General features: G+C 52.1%; 1 protein-coding gene across 4 annotated transcripts in view; it reads right to left on the bottom strand.

Moving 5' to 3' along the window:
* Positions 1-19,850, bottom strand: part of RBFOX3 (RNA binding fox-1 homolog 3) — a 434,098-nt gene that overhangs the window by 262,597 nt on the left and 151,651 nt on the right. The gene's annotated exons all lie outside the window — the stretch shown is intronic.

The following is a 19,850-nucleotide window of genomic DNA, read 5'->3' as shown; positions in this document are numbered from 1 at the left end:
TGTCCCGGCCCTGCCAGACCTGGGAGAACTGTCCCTAAAGAGGTGACAGAGGCTTTGCCAGCCACGAGCTTCCTGCTCCAGCATCGGGGTCCAGCACCAGCAAGATGAGGGCAGACAGGCAGACTCCCGGGCTCTGGGGAGCAAGCTCAGAACCCAGGCCCTGCCGAGGACCATGAGCACCTCCAGAGAAACCACCGAGTTTCCACCTGGGACAAGATCAGCCCCTTCCTCCCAAACCCGCCCCCACCTTCTTGGCACAGAGGACGGCCATCCAGACCACTGAAGGAAAGAAAACTCCCATTCTGGGGATGTTGAGCCTGGACTGGATGGAGGGTGGGGTGCTGGTGCTTAGTCAACAGAGGCCGGGACAGCCCCTCACTAAGAATGACTCGGCCCTAGATGTCAGTCATGCTAAAGCTGAGAAATCTAAACCACCCAGAGAAAAGCTAACACATACCACAGCAGTAATTAGTACAGCTGACACAGTGTTTACTAAGGTCCAGACATGACTCTCTAGCCATTTTCTACATGTGAAGTCATTAACTCCCAACTTGTAAGGTGGATGTTATGGGTTGAATTCTGTCCCCTCGAAAGATACGTTGAAGTTTCAGCCCCCCCCCCCCCGCCCTGGGACCTGTGAATGTGATGTTATTTGTGCAGATAGGTTAAGATGAGGTTGTTAGGGTGGGCCCTAAGCAATATGGCTGTTGACCTTAAAAGAAGGGGGAAGACACTGTGAAGACGGAGATGCGGGGAGAAGACAGTCCCTGGGGACAGAGGCAGAGACTGGAGAGATGCTCCCAGAGGCCGGGATTGCCGGCAGCCACCAGAGCTGGGAGGCCAGGGACGATTCTACCCAGAGTCTCAGAGGGAGGTGGCCCCCCGACACCTCGATTTCAGACTTCAGGCTTCCGGACTGTGAGAGAAGCTGTTGTTTCTGTTGTTCAAGTGCCCCAATTTGTGGGACTTTGTTAAGGCAGCCCCGGGACCCTAATAAAGAGGATAATCTCACCCCATTTTACGCAAGGGGAAACAGGCGCAGAGGTTCAGGGTACTTCCCATGATTGCTTGCCTGGGAACTCCTCACTTTAGCTTCTGCGACTGCTCACATTTATGATCAGAACATGAGGGTCTACATTTAGCTTTTGTGAGTGGCGGGGGGTCGGGGGTGACCGTGTTGTGATTGCGGTGGCTTCACATGGAGGGTGTTGTCGGGTTTTATCTTTCTGTTGCAGTCATAGGGAGAACCCTGAACGTCAGGGGTCATTAAATGCGGCAAAAATCCCACGTGGTGGCCAGGGAAGCGTCCCGTGGATAGAAAGGGGGAGGGAGGGAATCTCCCCGTGATCTTGTGGGAATGATGCTGCTAATGCGCTAAGTGATGTCCTGTTGACAACCTGCTTTCTTGCGTCCTCACCATTGTTCCCACTTCGCTTCTCAGGGGCACACAAGCCGGCGCTCCTCTCGGGTGAACAAATGGCCCAGATGGTACAAAGAATCTTTTCTTCCTCTTACGTGAAGCTCTCCTTTCTGTCTGTGCAGAAAAGTCCAACTCCAGCTCCCGGACCCCAGAGAGAGTTCAACAGTGCTCAGAAAACATTCCGAGACCTCCAGACCCATCTGCCCTGCGGCTCGACTCACAGGTGTGACAGAGGAAGTGATGAGGGGCAGCTGCGGGTTCCAGGCCTCCGGCCACACTCAGTGTCACTGGTGGGATCGGGACTGAGTCCCTGGGATTGGGCGGTGGGGTGGGGAAAAGTCTGACAATGAAGAGACGAACCAAGAGACCCTGAAGCTCAGGCCCACTGACTTCAGGGCTTCCCACAGAGTGAACAAAGGCAAGCGGGTGGGATGAGGATGGAAGGAGGAATGAAGGACGGGCAGAAGGCACAGACAGACGGACAGAAGTACAGGCGCCCCTCAGGGGTCTGGTTCCAGGAGCCCCTCCGAACCAGAATCTCTGGTGCTCAAGTCCTGTGTATAAAGTGGCGCAGTGTCTGCATACAGGGCTTCCCTGGAGTCTCAGTGGTAAAGACTCCACCTCCCAATGCAAGAGACGCAGGTTCAGCCCCTGGGTTGGGAAGATCCCCTGGAGGAGGGCCTGGCAACCCACTCCAGTATTCCTGCCTGGAGAACCCCATGGACGGAGGAGCCTGTCGGACTACAGCCCATAGGGTCATAAGAAAGTTGGACGCAACTCAGAGACTAAACAACAACGACAAATTTGCATATAATGCATGCACATCCTCCCAAATACTTCAGATCACCTCCAGATTACTTATAATACTGATACAATGTAATACTATGTAGATAATTGCCAGTACAAAGCAAATGCAAGTTTTGCCTTTTAGAACTTTCCGGGGACTTTATTTTTCCCAAGTATTTTCGGTCCAAATTTAGCTGAATCTGCAGATATGGAACCTGTGGATATGGAGGGCACTGACCGTAGAATGCCCAGAGGTGCTAGGCAGATATCGTGGGAAGTGGGGTGCCCCCATGCTTCCAGCTCTCACACAGAGAAGTCACCCCCACAGGGCCATTTCACAGCTGAGCAGCTCCTGCCTGTAGCACAAACACCTGTTGACTGGGGCAGGGCCTCTCCCAGGACCCCTGGCAGCTCCTGACCACCCTGACCATAGAGGGTCTCTACCTCAGAGCCAAGCCACCTTGGAAGCCAAAATCAAAGCCCAGTGCCCACGCCCCTGATCTGAGCTAGACCCCCCAAAAGCTGCCCCCAGATGCTGTCACGTGGGGAGGGAATAGTCTTGACATCAAGAAATCCTCCTCCAGACAGAAACAAGAAAACACATCTTAAAAACCTGCCATGCCCAAACAGAGAAACCTGGGTACACTCATTTTTACATCTGCGGCGGTGAAGCCTCTTGAGATGCTGCTTCCATAATAGTCAGCCAGACTGGGTTCACCCCAGGGGCCGGTTCCGGAATGACAACGATTCAGTGGGCTGATGAATTCATACCCAATGTTCAAATAGGAAGATAAAACCTTGGCAACTTTCTGGCTGGCGGCTGGCCTACGCCATCAGGTGGCGGGACATGGGTACTACCTCCGGGAGCAGGTAGTTAAACCAAAATAGGGAGCAAGGAAAGAAATGACAGGCACCCCACTCCAGTACTCTTGCCTGGAAAATCCCACAGACGGAGGAGCCTGGTGGGCTGCAGTCCATGGGGTTGCTAAGAGTCAGACACGACTGAGCGACTTCACTTCACTTTTCACTTTCATGCATTGGAGAAGGAAATGGCAACCCACTCCAGTGTTCTTGCCTGGAGAATCCCAGGGACGGGGGAGCCTGGTGGGCTGCAGTCTATGGGGTCGCACAGAGTCAGACACGACTGAAGTGACTTAGCAGCAGCAGCAGCAGCAAAGACAAGACAAGAGAACTTGTTAAGTCCCAAAGGAAAGATTCCTTCGGGAACCACAAGCACAGTCAATCCATCAGTCGGTCAGTCAATCAAGAACACCACCTTTAGAGGGTCAAGAAAATGCAGAATTTTTTTCAAGTTTGTTAATGATGTGACTCATGGTCTGTGCCAGCAAGGGGTTAAGGATGTGACACAGGGTCTGTGTTGGCAAGGGCACACTCATGGAGCGTCTTTGCTTCCTTCCCTCCACAGGTGTCCTGGAGTCTCCTGCCAGCCTGGCTTCTTTAGGGAGCAAAGCTCAGACCAACAGGCGTGGCCTCCCATCTCTGGAGGGTTCCCCGAATCTTAGGCGCCCAGAAGGGCAAGCCATGTATGTGTTCCCATCGAGACCCTGTGTTTGAGGGCAGAGTGAGTGAAGTGAAAGTCACTCAGTCGTGTCCAACTCTTTGCGACCCCATGGTCTATACAGTCCACAGAATTCTCCAGGCCAGAATACTGGAGTGGGTAGCTGTTCCCTTCTCCAGGGGATCTTCCCAACCCAGGGATCGAACCCAGGTCTCCTGCGTTGCAGGCGGATTGTTTACCAGCTGAGCCACAGGGAAGCCCTGAGGGCAGACAGAAGGGGTGAGAATGGCAGGAGGGGTTCTAGATTCCTTTCTTTCCCTTTGAAGGCAGAGGACACCCCATATGATCCCCAGCTTCCCAGCCCATCTTTATCCCACCTTCCAGTCCCAGGACCAGTGTCCGAGCACCGCTGACCTTGCTCCGCGACTGTGAGCTTCCAGATGGGTTGCCGGTCTGTGAACCCCATGGCACCTGATCCAGTGGGGTATGGGCAGTACCACTCAGACATCGTCAGGGGGCTGAAAGCCAGCCCCAGACACAGCAGCTTGACACAGCAGCCCCAGGTCTCCAAATTGCTGGCCTGCCTGTCCTAAGATGGAGTTTGCTTGGGAAAAGGGGCCAGACTGCAGGGTGTACACTCATGCAGAATCTCCTGGGATCCTGGCGGTGTCCAGGTGTGGGAGTATCCGGGAACACAACCACCTGAAAGGTTGGACCTGAAGTGGGTTGAACTGTGTCTCCCATCCCCCCCCCAAAAAAAACATATGTCCACATCCTAACCCCCAGGACCTGTACATGGGATCTTATTTGGAAATAGCCTTTGCAGGTGAAATTAAGGCAAGGCTCTCAAAATGAGGTCATCCTGGATTAGGGCGGTCCATAAACCCAGTGACAAGGCAGAGGAAGGAAAGGGACACCCGACACCAGGGAGAGGGCCACACGACGACTCGGGCGGAGATGGGGCGATGGGTCCACCAACCTAAGAGAGCCAAGGACAGCCGGCAACCCCAGGAACCGGAAGAGGCAGGAAGGATCTGCCACTGACACCTGATTTCAGACTTCTGGCCTCCAGAACCGTGAGATGATATATTTCTGTAGTTTTAAGCCACCCAGTTTGGGGACATTAGTTAAGGCAGCCCTAGGAAACTCATACAGGTCTCATTCAGGTGACGCCTCCCAGGTTACCCGGATAGTGGCCACCTGTGAGTCAGGTGCCTGAGAAAAAGCAGAAGCAGGCGATTTCATGGCCTGCCACCTGAAGCCCAGGCTAGAGGCCCTGGGAGAGCCCTGTGTCCTCAGAGGCTGCCGGGCCCGGGGCACCAATCAAGGAGAAAGCAGGGTCTCCGGGGAGAGAGGAGAGGGAAGGGGGGAGCAAGGGGAGGGGGACCCATTTGGCAGCTGCTCAAATTTAGTCTGCACCTCCTTCGCCAGTGCAGGGGAAACAAACGACCTGCGAACTGAGTGAGAAATGGTGATTCATTACCCCTGATGTGTGATGATGGCTTAATTATTTTTCTAACTGGGGAGAGCCGCTTTCTGACAGCAGGTGCAAATGAATTCTCCACTGCTCCAAGGAGTGACTGGCCCAGGACAGGCAGAAAACTGGAAAACCTAATTAAATCGGGAGACTTGAGAAATAAATGGAGCGGGGAGTTTGTTTGCTTGCCACTGACGGGTATGAACGATTCCCGGAGTGGCTGTGCGGGCTCCTGCCAGAGTGGGCGTGGGGGGCATGGAGGGAGGGGGAGCCCCTGGTGGGGACAGGACCCCAGGTGAGCTGCACAGGAAGAGGTGGTCCGGGGACCTGAACACTGGGCCGTGGGGGTGTTTCGGCCATGAGTGGGCGTCACCTCTGACTCTCAGTTTCCTCGTCTGTAAAACAGGAGGCTGGACGATTGGAGGAGCCGGGATGGTGGAGTGCCTGGTGCAGGACAGAGCCCGGGGGGATCCTGGCATCCGACTCTAGAGCACGCAGTGGGGGTCCGACAGTGGGCTGGATCTGACACTTCTCCCCTCGGAGCTGGGTCCAGTCTTTCTCAGCCTCTCTGAGCCTCAGCTTCCTCGTCTCTATTCTGGAGCCTCCACGGTGCCTGACCCACTCCAGGACGGCCCCAGGTTGCCGTGAGCTGATGCCGGCAGAGGCAACTGCACAGGACACCCTCAGCCAAGGGGTCTGAGCACCCCGTCTGCCTTCATGCAGATCAGAGGGGGTGGCCCCTCCCAGGGGCTCAAGATTCCCCACCCTTCAAGTACCCTCCGCAAGGCTCCCTCTGTGAGCCCACTCACCTCCTGGTCGTTTGCCCACTGACCTCCTGGTCACTCACCCCTGTGTCTCCTGATCGCTCAACCCCACACCCCACTTCTGCCTTCAGACAGTGAGAGGCCTGCCTGGCTGTGGGGGAGACATCTTGGCAAGAATTCAATATTTGTGGGTTTCTCTCTTTTTGTACCTCTCTTTCTTGACTTCTGGGTAGGCCTCTCCTGCCTTCTGGCATCACTTACAGGCAGAAGCTGCCCCAAATCCCTTGCTTTCCAGCCCTGCATCTTGTGCAAAATTTCAGGGTGTTACTGTTTCCAGAATCCTCTCCTCTTTACTAAAAATCCTGCTGCTGAGTGACAGCCCCCACTGTGCCCCACAGAGGAAGGACCACAGGAGACCTCGGAAGGAACGAGGGGAGAGAGGGAAGATTGAGCTGAGGCTGGGGTCCACCCTGGGCAGCTGGCCGGGTGGAATATGTAGGTGGACACTGCCCCTCCGGCCTGAGGGGGCCCTGCTCAGGGTGGGAGGGATGATCAGCCTGACTACCGGAGGACTAAGCAACTTCAGTGAAGACAGGCATTGCAAGGTCCCATCCCCTCCCCTGCTTGCCCTAAAGCCTTCTGTGCGCAGTCACACTGCTGGGGGCCAGCCTGCCAGGGGCCAGGAAAGAGTCCATGTGGGCCCAGACCTAAGCCCTGGCTCCTCCCACTCCACCCCATCCAGGACATTGGCCTCCGTGAGCCCCCTCCTCAGAGGCCACCGTCTCCCCTTCCCGCGACCCATCTGGCTCCTCTAACCACACTCTGTGTCCAGATTCACAACCCACCCCAGGGCAACCCCTGCTTTGGAACCACCCATGGCTCCCTGGTCTGATTATTTTGAGAATCCCCCAGTCCTGACTTTCAGAGACTTTTAAAATCTGCCTCCAACCTATGGAACCCCTAGTTTCCACCTCTGTTTTGTCTAGCCCTGGTCCCCCAACCCCTGCAACACCCCACATTGACTGTGGTCCTGCAGCCCCTTTGTAGGGACATCCTGTCCCCTCCTTCCTGCCCTCCAGCCTCCAGCTGGCTGGTCCAGCCCCCTTCACTTTTCCATCTTCTGAGCCCAGCAGCATTCCTAGCAAACATCAAGACTGCAGCAATTAAATCTTCCTCATGAGTATTTTGACCTCCCACCTACTCTGTGAAATCCCCAAAGACAAGAATCACCAGGAATTCAAAGAGGCAGATAGTCTCAACCCCCGCCTTAGGACCTGACACTTGGTCTAGACCCGCAGACACACAAGTACATACAAGTGTACAAGACATACAAGCATTTGCCTCAGAAACTTGCAGCTCTGCCAGCATCACCCATCCCATGGCACCCAGCACAGCACCAGGACTCCAGAAACATGCATGCGTTCCAGGCGCTCGCCACCTCCTGCTGGTCACAGCGAAGCGAAGTCCTCCCAGTGTCTCCAAAAACAGCCCTTTGTGCACTAACTTTGGAACTGATTTTTCCTACCAATATTTTATTGTAAACATTTTCAAACAGAGAGAAATGCTGAAGGAGTTTGCAGTGAACACTTGTGTCCCCACTGCCTTGAGTCTACGGCCGGCATTCTTCTGCACTTGCTCTATCACATATCTGCCCATCTCCCCGTCCCTCGGACCACCCATCAACCTATTTTATCATTTTTGATGCCTTGAAAATAGCTGCAGACATTTCACACTGCCCACCCCCAAACTTCAGCATGTTTATCATAACTAAAGTTTAATTTGTTTACAGTTCTTTTTTTTTTTCTCTTTTAAGATTAAAATCTACACACAAAGAAATACACAAATCTTGAGTGTCCCATTGGATTGCAACCAAGCAGGACCCTCTGAGGCTTTCCCAGGACAGGTACCCCCTCCGTGACCTCTGCCTGCCTCTTGTTTGTAGAAAAACTCTAGCTTCCTAGCCTTCCCCAAGGTCCAAAGAATAAATTTAATCAGAGGACTGAGAAAATGCAGAAGCAAAGGAAAACAGTCAAGTAAGACAAAATAATAGTAGTTTAGCCATTAAACAAAGTCAAGGACTTTTAGTTTCTCCTTAAGGGCGCTAATAATATTCTGAACCATGTCCTTTGAGCTGTTTTGCGAATACTGAAATCCCACCAGGTGGAAGAAGTCAACTGCATGCTGCTCACAAGCATGGAGACCAGAGAATGATTGGAATCCAAAGGTTGATGATGTTGACTTCTGATGACCTCATCACCAACCAATCAGGAGAATGTCCACGAGCTGGTCACACATCCCACAACCCTCCTCCTCCACCCTGTCTTGAAAAACCTTTCCCTGAGAACCTTCAGGAAGTTTGGGCCTTTTAAGCACTAGCTGCCTGGACTTCTTGCTTGGTCCCTGCAATAAACACACTGCACTTTCCTTCACTATAACCTGAAGTCAGTAGATTGGCCTTCCTGCCAGTAGACCAATGGACTCTAGTTTGGTTTGGAAACAGGATGAGTTTGCCAAATGCACACACCTGTGAGCCCCTCACCTGCCAAGATGTGGATCATGACCCTTCCTGCTGGAAATCTCCTCCCTCCTTCCCAGTCACTCTGGCCCTTGCCCCCTGACCCCACCAGCGGGAAACAATGTTTTAACTTTTTCTCACCACTGATTAGACTGTTCTAAAACTTCATATCCATAACTTCAGATATGCAGATGACACCACCCTTATGGCAGAAAGTGAAGAGGAACTTAGAAGCCTCTTGTGGAAACTGAAAGAGGAGAGTGAAAAAGTTGGCTTAAAGCTCAAAAAAGTTCACGACATTGCATAGGAGGCAGTGATCAAGACCATCCCCAAGAAAAAGAAATGCAAAAAGGCAAAATGGTTGTCCGAGGAGGCCTTACAAATAACTGAGAAAAGAAAAGATGCAAAAGGCAAAGGAGAGAATGAAAGATATACCCATTTGAATGCAGAGTTCCAAAGAATAGAAAGGAGAGATAAGAAAGCCTTCCTCAGTGATCAATGCAAAGAAATAGAGGAAAGCAATAGAATAGGAAAGACTAGAGATCTCTTCCAAAAAAATTAGAGATACCAAGGGAAATTTTCATGCAAAGATGGGCACAATAAAGGACAGAAATCGTATGGACCTAACAGAAGCAGAAGATATTAAGAAGAGGTGGCAAGACTACACAGAAGAATTATACAAATAAGATCTTTATGACTCAGATAACTACAATGGTGTGATCACTCACCCAGAGCCAGACATCCTGGAATGCGAAGTCAAATGGACCTTAGGAAGCATCACTACGAACAAAGCTAATGGAGGTGATAGAATTCCAGTTGAGCTATTTCAAACCGTGAAAGATGATGCTGTGAAAGTGCTGCACTCAATATGCCAACAAATTTGGAAAACTCAGCAGTGGCCACAGGACTGGAAAAGGTCAGTTTTCATTCCAATCCCAAAGAAAGGCAATGCCAAAGAATGTTCAAACTACCGCACAATTGCACTCATCTCACACGCTAGCAAAGTAATGCTCTAAATTCTCCAAGCCAGGTTTCAACGGTACATGAACCATGAACTTCCAGATGCTCAAGCTGGACTTAGAAAAGGCAGAGGAACCAGAGATCAAATTGCCAACATCCATTGGATCATTGAAAAGCAAGAGTTCCAGAAAAACATCTATTTCTGCTTTATTGACTATGCCAAAGCCTTTGACTGTGTGGATCACAACAGACTGTAGAAAATTCTTCAAGAGACGGCAATACCAGACCACCTTACCTGCCTCCTGAGAAATCTGTATGCAGGTCAAGAGGCAACAGTTAGAACTGGACACGGAACAACAGACTGGTTCCAAATTGAGAAAGGAGTACGTCAAGGCTGTATATTGTTACCCTGCTTATTTAACTTATATGCAGAGTACATCATGAGAAATGCCAGGCTGGATGAAGCACAAACTGAAATCAAGATTGCCGGGAGAAATATCAATAACCTCAGATATGCAGATGACACCACCCTTATATTAGAAAATGAAGAAGAGCTAAAAAGCCTCCTGATGAAAGTGAAAGAGGAGAGTGAAAAAGTTGGCTTAAAGCTCAACATTCAGAAAATGAAGATCATGGCATCCGGTCCCATCACTTCATGGGAAATAGATGGGAAACAGTAGAAACAGTGTCAGACTTTATTTTGGGGGGCTCCAAAATCACTGCAGATGGTGACTGAAACCATGAAATTAAAAGACACTTACTCCTTGGAAGAAAAGTTATGACCAACCTAGACAGCATATTCAAAAGCAGAGACATTACTTTGCCGACTAAGGTCTGTCTAGTCAAGGCTATGGTTTTTCCTGTGGTCATGTATGGATGTGAGAGTTGGACTGTGAAGAAGGCTGAGCGCCGAAGAATTGATGTGTTTGAACTGTGGTGTTGGAGAAGACTCTTGAGAGTCCCTTGGACTGCAAGGAGATCCAACCAGTCCATTCGGAAGGAGATCAACCCTGGGATTTCCTTGGAAGGAATGATGCTAAAGCTGAAGCTCCAGTACTTTGGCCACCTCATGCGAAGAGTTGACTCATTGGAAAAGACTCTGATGCTGGGAGAGATTGGGGGCAGGAGGAGAAGGGGACGACCCAGGATAAGATGGCTGGATGGCATCACGGACTCGATGGACGTGGGTCTGACTGAACTCCGGGAGATGGTGATGGACAGGGAGGCCTGGCGTGCTGCAATTCATAGGGTCGCAAAGAGTTGGACATGACTGAGCGACTGAACTGACTGACTGACTGACTCTTTGGAAGAAAAGCTATGACCAACTTAGGCAGCATATTAAAAAGTGAAGACATTACTTTGCCAGCAAAGGTCCATCTAGTCAAAGCTATTGTTTTTCCAGTAGTCATGTATGGATGTGAGAGTTGGACTATAAAGAAAGCTGAGCACTGAAGAATTGATGCTTTTGAACTGTGGTGTTGGAAAATACTCTTGAGAGTTCCTTGGACTGCAAGGAGATCCAACCAGTCCATTCTAAAGGAGATCAGTCCTGAATATTCATTGAAAAGACTGATGCTGAAGCTGAAAATCCAATACTTTGGCCACCTGATGCGAAGAACTGACTCATTGGAAAAGCCCCTGATGCTGGGAAAGATTGAAGGCAGGAGGAGAAAGGGATGAAATAGGATGAGATGGTTGGATGGCATCACTGGCTTGATGGACATGAGCAGAGGAGCCTGACAGTCCATGGGATCCCAAAATAGTCAGACGCGACTTAGTGACTAAACAACAACGGCGACATGAACATCCTTGGTTGCTATCTTTTCCTTGAGAAATGATTTTCTCCCTCCTCCTTGCCACCTTTGTTTCTCTAGTGGATATAAACCAGGTGAAGAAAGCAAGTTCCGCTCCTGCTTGTTGCCCTGGCTGCTGATGCTTCTAGAAGCAGGCTTAGCCCGCCAAGCTCTGGAGCCGCGGCTCCTCCTCTGTGGGGCCCTGACTCATCCCGTGTCACTCTCCACTTCTTAGGGCTGGAGGGTTCTGCTTGCTCCCCCTGTGCTATTCCCGCTGCATGCGTCCAGGGAGAACAGCTGCCCTCCTTCCCTGGGCCAGTGGGGACCAGGCCTCTCAATTGCCCTATTTCTCCCACCAGAAAACCTCCTCTTCACTTCCAGTCGCAGGGAATTATGGAAAGGAAACACATCCCAGGATCTGCTAAGGATGGTGCCCTCGTTTCCCTTCGTGCCTGCAAGTGTACTGTGATCATCACAGCTCATTTCCAGCCTCACATCTCCTGAAGGCCATGACTGAGTGTCAGAGAGCCATCTCCACCAAGTGACAAAACCCGATTCACAGTCTTCTGGGACCACTACACACTTGCTTGTGCAGGTAGCTTGTCTCCTCAATGGAAGAATCGACACCAGTTCAGACTGGATGTTTGAACATCCATGCTTCCCCCACCCCCAAGTGCATATGTTGAAATCTTAACCCTTAATGTTTCTGAAGGTGCGGTCTTTGGGAGGTGATTAGATTTAGATGAGGTCATGAGGGTCAAGTCCCTGTGATGGGATCACCGTCTTTATAGAAAAAGACCAGAGCACTCCGCCTTGTCAGGACACAGGAAGTAAGCAGAGGTTTATAAGCCCGGAAGGGGATCTCTCCAGAAACCAAATCAGTGGGTGCCTTGGTCTGGACCTTGCGGCCTCCAGAGCTGTGATAAATAAACGTCTGCTGATTAAGCCGCCCAGTGTGTGGTGTTTCGTGATAGCAGCTCAAACAGACTTAGAAAACCAAACAGCTGTGAATATTTATTGAGGACCTACTATGTGCAGGGCAGTATTTCAAGCATCATGGAACTAGAAGTAACATGAGATGGAGACTCTGTTTTCCAGAAGCCTATGCACGAGCAAGGTTCAATTCAGTTCAGTCGCTCAGTCGTGTCCGACTCTTTGCGACCCTGTGAATCGCAGCACGCCAGGCCTCCCTGTCCATCACCAACTCCCAGAGCTCACTCAGACTCACGTCCATTGAGTCAGTGATGCCGTCCAGCCATCTCATCCTCTGTCGCATAAACTTCCATGGGAGGCTGTGCAGAGTGGCAAACGTGAGTCACAGCTTGACTGCACTCACCTATGTCCCAGCGTGTTTGCCTGTAGGAAAGGTAACAGCCTGCATCTCTTGAGTGAACAAGTGAATCAATCGACAATGTAACAAAAGTCAGAGTATCCACCCTGCTGTTTGGAGAGGGTCCTCCTGAGGGGTGAACAGGAAGGAACACAGGGTTTTACCTCCTTGTGTGTGTGTGATGCATGTCTGGATGGTTGAAATGGTCAGTGAGCTTGTCCTGCCTTCTTCCAAAAAAGGGTGTAATTTCGCTGAAGGTGGAAACGCATAGTCGTCACAGTGCAAGACATGGATCAGGCCCCATGTCTGGCTTAGATTCAAACCAGAAGATGAGAGTGGTTTGGAAGACAGAAGCGTCTCCAGGGGTTGGGGGCTGCGGAGGAGAGAGGACTCTGCAGCATCACAAAGGAGGAGGGAGAGTGAGGCGAGAACATTTTGCAGAAGGAGCCCTGGACACGGGGTCTTATTTGCTGAGAACTGAAACAACAGAGAATCACACGTCCTCCCATCCCTGATATCATGTTTGTTTGTTTTTATTCTAGTGGCACGTTAAGTGCCTGCCAACTAATTCTTTACCTACTTGACCTTCTGAAATCCATAAGTGATATCCAGGGGGTAGCTGGCATGATGCCTCTTGCCCATATGGAAAATTCTAAGCAAGAAGTGAACAGCAAAAGACAGGCAGCTGGGGGGTGGTATATGTAAACCCCAGAGCAGGTAGGCCAAGACTTGGCAGCTGGGGTTTAGCACTCCCCGCCAGAGTGGACAGGCAGGCCCTGGACACTGACCTCATGGTGTCGGCGTGGGACCTGTGCACTGGTGAGGGTTGGCACGTGCCTGCCTCAGGTGTCCCTGTGTCTGCTGCCTTCCTGTTCCAGCTCAATCTGTGTTTGGGAAGCTGGAAAAATGCAGCTTCTGAACACCGGGCCCTCTGGGGTTGGGCTATCAAGGTCCTCCAAGATCTGGGTTCACCCTCTCCCCACAGTCTTAGACGGCCCTGAGCCGGTGGTATCTGCTCGCTCCACTGCGAACACTGCGTGCTCACTCGTGCCTCTGTGCATCGATCCTGGCAGCATCCCAAAGGGCCCCCGAGGTTCTGGACCTCTGGAATCCTCAAATCTTCTCCAAGTTATTCAACCAAACACAGATCAAGGTGTTTCTGTGAAGGGATTTTGGAGGTATAATCAAGGCCAACTCAGCCTGCAGGTCCCAGCTGCAGGGTGTCTGACCTCCCTCCCAGGCCTGCATGAGGTCTTCCTCCCTAGGGCACCCCTGACACATGACTGTCCCTCACCTGGCGCCTCTTCCTCCATCCTGCCTGGAATCACTGCCCACCTATTTGTAAGGCTGTCGCCCCCACATCCCACTCACCCAGTGAGGCTGAAAACCGATGAGGGCAGGACCAGAGCTGGATTCTCCTGCACATTTCCAGTCTCCAGTGGTACCTGACATGGAGCTTTCATTCATTCCTCCACTCCTCCAATCCCTCAATCATTCATTCATTTTCTCAGGCAATGAGTAGCTCTTGAGCGTCTGCTATGTGCCAGACCCACGAATAAGCCAAACCTGGGCCTCATGGAGCCCTGGGGAGCCCTCAGGGGCTGTTGCAGAATGGATGACGAATGAATGCTCATAGTGGGGCCAATTAAATGAGAAATGTGTGTGTACACACACATGAATGACGTGGGTATATGAATATGTGTGTATGCAAGCGCATGAGTGCCTGTGATGTACATATGTGTGTGTTGCTGAGTGTGCATCTATATGTGATGCAAGAGTGTACCTGGTGTGTATTTATATATGTACTATGTACCAATGCATGTGTTTATATATACGTGTGAGTGTGTGGTGTGTATATGTGAATGTGCATGAGTGTGTGTGATGTGCACACGTGTGCGGCGTGGTTCATGCCAAAAGCATGGTGAAACCCCCAAGCCTCTGTGCACTCCAACCCCTGGCCCCCACTCAGATTCTTACCATCATGCTCACTGAAGCCAGATAATCAAGCCACCTCCGCCCAATCTTTCTTCCACTCCAGGAAAAGGGAAATTTGGGCATTTTCTCAAAAGGCTCTGCCAATTTAAAAAAAAACAACAGGGGAGGCAGAGCTGCCTGGAAATGTCACCTGCAGATGGAATACAAAAAGAAAGAGACCAAAACCAAAGCCAACCCAGACCACCAGACCCTCTTAGTAAGGGAAGGCTGCCTGCGTGGTCCTGAGCAGGACAGATTTCCGCAAGATGCCTTCTTACCCAAGCTAAGGACTGAGGGTTGCACTCTCTCAGTTCGCTCGACCTAAATCCAAATTCCCCAAGAGGAAGAGTGCTGAGCCTCCATGTGGAAGACCAGCCGTGGATCTGACTATGCCTTCAGAACCCAAAAGGCACTGGGAGTCCCCACGTCACTCAAAAGTCTTGGTGGGGTGTGTGGAGGGACCACACACAAAATGATGCCCCATCACTGGGGCCCATAGACACGAACATGTAGGAAGCTACCGCATGCCCCATCTCCCACCCAGGAGTAAGGACGGCAAGCTCCAGCCTCTCTGCCTGGCTGGACCGCACGTGGGAAGCAGGTTTTCACCTGGAGCAAAGGGAGAAGGCTCCTGGTGCTGGCAGAGCCGTGACCGCAGGGAGAGAAGCCTGGCTTCTTCCCCTTTCTGGGGTCCACACCTGGTGCTGGGTGGAAAGCAGGAGGATGCTAGGAAGCTGGCAGTGAGCCCACTTGGGCCCCCAGCCCAGGAAGCACTGGCACCTGCACCCCCCGCTTGTACCCGCCTTCTGGGGGCCTGGCCAGCGGCCACTCACATTGGCTTCCACGGGGCACACAGCTGCCATGCCATCTGCAGCACAGCCGGCAGCCCTGGGCCCTGTGCCCTCCACGAGTGGCCCTTGCCAGCCTCTCACGGGCTGGAGGTGGAGTCACTGGGACCCGCTCAGCTGCCCTGAGCAGGTGGCTGGGGGCTCTGGGGAGCTGGTGCAGTGGACACAGAGGGGTGCTGTGAAGCTGTGTAACTGGGGTGGGGTGGGCCAGGCGGTACCCCCTCAGCAGGGACCACACAGGACGGGGCACAGAGGGCAATGTGGGCTGTTTGAGCAGCTGGAAGCAAGCATCCCGCAGGTCCTGCTGCCTCAGCCATGCAGTTCCAACCCGGGGCCAGTGAACCCCGCAAAGGCTCAACCCCCCTCCCAAGCCCTCTCAGGGCCCCAGTTCTGTCCACACCAGGGACTTGCCAGCAACACTTTCTAATAAAATGCAAATCAGCAATTGCCTTGCTAAAGTACAAGAGGGGGAAAAAAAAGCACTGTAAACAAAATCTCTGTTGCTATGGAGACCATTAAAAATAGCCTTCCCACCCTCGCCTCCTTCTTTCTGGGTAACGTACAGCTGAGTTCCTTCACACCACATTATTATTACTTTTTAATTATGAATAATTTCCTCCTTTCCATAAGAAGATGGATTAATGCACAGAACTTTCCAATTGAAGCCCCCCTTTTAGGATGTATCTCAATACACAAATGAGTTTATGTCACAGTTAACCCTTTCTGTCCCACCTGTCTGCTCTAGAATCATGACATGGATTCTGAGAATGCAAAGGCAGGTCCAGGAGAAGCCTGGCCGGGCTCAGGGGCTGCTTTTGGGGGGAAGAAGATACCTGGAGAGAGCAGACACAACAAATGAGGTATGTTCTGGGGGAAGGAACACACATCACGAGTTCCCTTCTGGTGGCAAACAGCAGCCTCTGGTCCCAGCTCACAAGTGCAGTGATGGGAGTGCTAGCTGTCCTTCTTGCCCAGGCAGCTCCTAAATCCCCATGACTAGGACAAGCTACCGGGCAAGGCCTGGCAGCGAGGCTTGCACGGAGCCAGGGCAGCAGAAGAGGCCAGCACAGTCCTGCCCTCTGTCGTCAGAGCGCTCCCAAGCCACTGCGGCACACAAGAAGCCTCAGCAGCCACCACCATCGAGGCAAGTGAATAAAAGTCACACCACAATCATAGCTAGTGGTATAGACCCTGCCTGCCGATGCAGGAGACGTAAGAGACGCGGGTTCTATCCCTGGGTTGGGAAGATCCTCTGGAGAAGGAAATGGCAACCCATTCTGGTATTCTTGCACGGAGAATCCCATGGACAGAGGAGCCTGGCGGGCTACAGTTCATAGGGTCTCAAAGAGTCAGACACAACTTAAGTGACTTAGCACCCCCCACAATCACAGCTGCCAGTCTGCAATTTCACCTGCAGAGACAGCAGCAAAGGACCCCTGTTTCCACTGCCCATTCCATCCAGGAAGGACGCCCACTGGTTTCAGAACCTAAGATGGCCACAGGGCTTTGGGTGTGGGTCTGCAGAAGTAACTGCTGGTACTGACAGGTGGCCCAGCCTATCACCTGAGTGCGGCTGGGCCGTGGGGTTGACCCAGGGAGAAAAGAAGCAGGGAAGTGGGGGACTGTCCTCCCTGCACTCCCCGGGGCTGGGAAGGGGCCACTGCTCACATTTCAGAAGCCTTGGGTCCTTTCTGCCTGGATACTGACTCCTTCATCTGACACCAGAACTAGCTGTTTTGTGACCTTTAGAATCTAAAGCAACAGAAGCGGAAACGTCCCTGGAGGAGAAAGTCTGGAGAGGCCACCTGTGAACCAGAGGACCCCCTGCATCAGGGACGTGGCTTTCACTTGTGCTGACTGCGGCTTGCTGGCTCGGCACCCCCACCTGGCCGGCAGGCTGGGAAGAACTCACCTTCTTCCCAGGCCCGCTAGCATGGTTCCCAGGTCAGGGAGAGGAGAGGGTGGCCCCACCTTGCTCACTCCCCTCACCTCTGCTGAAACTGAGCACCTGTCTCCTGGTGAGAGAGCCGCAAGGTGCAGAGCTAAGGTGTTGGGAGAGGAGAGGAAGCCCCATGAACTCACCTGTGGATGTTCCCCACCCAGCTCAGGCGAGAGGGTCTGATTAAACCACCACCATCAGGAGGTTTTCCATGCACCCACTGCCTCCTCGGCCAGCATCCCTGGTCAGAGGCAGGCTCTGCAGTCCTTCCTGGAGACTTCAGAGGGGACACCCCAGCCCTGTGACAATCCCCTCCAGAAAGACTAGCAGTAGGGTGGCCTGTCCCTGGGTGTTGAAGAGTAGGCATCCCCACAGCCTTCCTCAGAGAATCGTACTCAGCCAGGACAGTCTAGACTCAAAGCCACCTCACACCTTTAGCGTGGCTGTCATCAAAACACCAAAAAGAGGGACTTCCCTGGTGGTCCATTGGTTAAGACTCTGAGCTCTTACTACCCTGCTTCAATCCCTGGTTGGAGAACTAGGATCCCATGAGCCACGCAGTGTGGCCAATATATATATATATATATATATATATATACACACACATAATAAAATAGACTTTATTTTTTAAAAATACAGGAAAGAACAAGAATGGGAGAGGATGTAGAGAAACTGGAACTCTGTGCACTGGTGATGGGCATGTGAAAGGTGCAGCCACTGTGGAAAATAGTAGGTAGTTCTTCAAAAAATTAAAACATCGAATTACCATATGACTCAGGAATCTCCTTCTGAGGACATAACCAGAAAAGTGAATGCAGAAACTTGAATAGATATGTATAGACTCATATTTATAGCAGCGTTATTCACAATAGTCAAAAGGTGAAAGCAACCCGAGTGTCCACCGACAGGTGAACGGATAAGAACGTCCACACAAAGGGAGATTATTCAGTCTTCAAAAGGAAGGGCATTCTGACACCTGCTGCAACCCAGGTGGAGCGTGAGGACGTCACGCTGCCTGAAATAAACTCATCACAAAAGGAAAAATCCGGTACGGTTCCACTCATATTAGGTACCTGGGATGGTCAAACCCAGAGACAGGAAGTAGGGTGGGGTGAGTGCGTAATGGGGACAGAGCTTCAGTCTGGGGTGATGAAAACTGTCCCAGAGATGGATGGTGGTGACAGTCGCTTAACAGTGCCACTTAATGCCCTGACCTGTACCTCTGAAAATAGTTAACATGGAGAACTTCACGTTCTTTACAAGTTGTTTGACCACAATTTTCTGAAGTTAAAAGGACTCTGGGATGCTCTACACTTCCTGCAGCTGCTGACTCTCCTCCTTACTCATACCCACCCACACACGTGCTTCCCAAGCTAAAAGTCAGCCAGGGTCTTTCTCCATCAGATAGTCCTACCCTAAAGCAACTTTGCAAAGAACGATCTGAACTGTGAGCGGGTTGATCTTGCCATAGCAGGCGCTCCGGCAGGAAAGCTGCTCCTTGCTGCTCCCTGGTCCGACCCAGTGACACACTGTGTGTGTCAGCCCAGCGCCTGCTTTTTGTGATTGAAAGCAAGAAGGACACACCCACAGGCCTCCACGCACACTGAGGGTGGCGAGAGGTGTGGCTCAGTCCCCACCAGCCTCCCAGCTCTGAGCTACTTCTTAGCAAAAAAGACCAGGTGAGAACCTTGGAGGGGGACAGAGAAGGACAAACGGACAGAGGGACAGGCCAGGGTCAAGATGTAGAGAGATGGGAGGGGCTCTGCCAAATTTCACAGTGTCCCAAAGTCTGGGTGGCAGTCCCCTCCACTCGGACCACTTGAGAAACCCTTGGGAGAGGGGTTCCTGCCCACAGGGTGAGCAAGGAGACTGCACAGAGCCGGCTCTTTCAGACACAAGTTGGCCTTTAGCTGGGCCGGGGAGGCAGGCTCCAAGGCCAAGGAACCTTCTCTGAACCAATTCAGATAGAGTCACAGCCCAGCAATGAATGCATCCTTCTTTAACTTAGCAATCCTACTCACATTCTGCTAGGCAACTAGATTTCACGAGCCCTCGAGTCAGTGTGGGTGACACGGCGGCCGGTGTCGGGGGCTGGGTCACCCAAGCTCCAGGGGAGGAGCAGGATTCCAAGAGCGCTGCACACCTCGAGCTCACAGGAACGTCCCACGGCGGCCGAGTTAACACCTGAGGTTTCATTTGCCCTCACACCACCTCCCTGCGTCTGCAGGCTGCTCTGCCGCACACGCACACGTGCAATCCTATATTGGAGGCACACACCTTCTGTCGCCTCAGCAGCTCCCTAAGATTTATTTTTCCCCCTTGGGCAGCTTCTTCCTGTGCCAGGATGCAGCTCTGTCTGCACTTGAACCCGCCCCCGTGAGAGCAGATGGTGGGTGCACCCCTGGGAGCCCACAGAGTTATAGCCACCAACCTCCCCCTGCACCCCACGCCCATCGTCTGCCTGCAGATGGCCATCAGAGGGAGGTCTGGAAAGCTGGGGACACACAGAGCTTCGCTGTGGCCGA

Source organism: Ovis aries, chromosome 11, assembly GCF_016772045.2.
Source record: "Ovis aries strain OAR_USU_Benz2616 breed Rambouillet chromosome 11, ARS-UI_Ramb_v3.0, whole genome shotgun sequence".
In the NCBI taxonomy this organism is placed as follows: Eukaryota; Metazoa; Chordata; class Mammalia; order Artiodactyla; family Bovidae; genus Ovis; species Ovis aries.
This window is presented reverse-complemented; position numbering and strand designations above follow the sequence as displayed.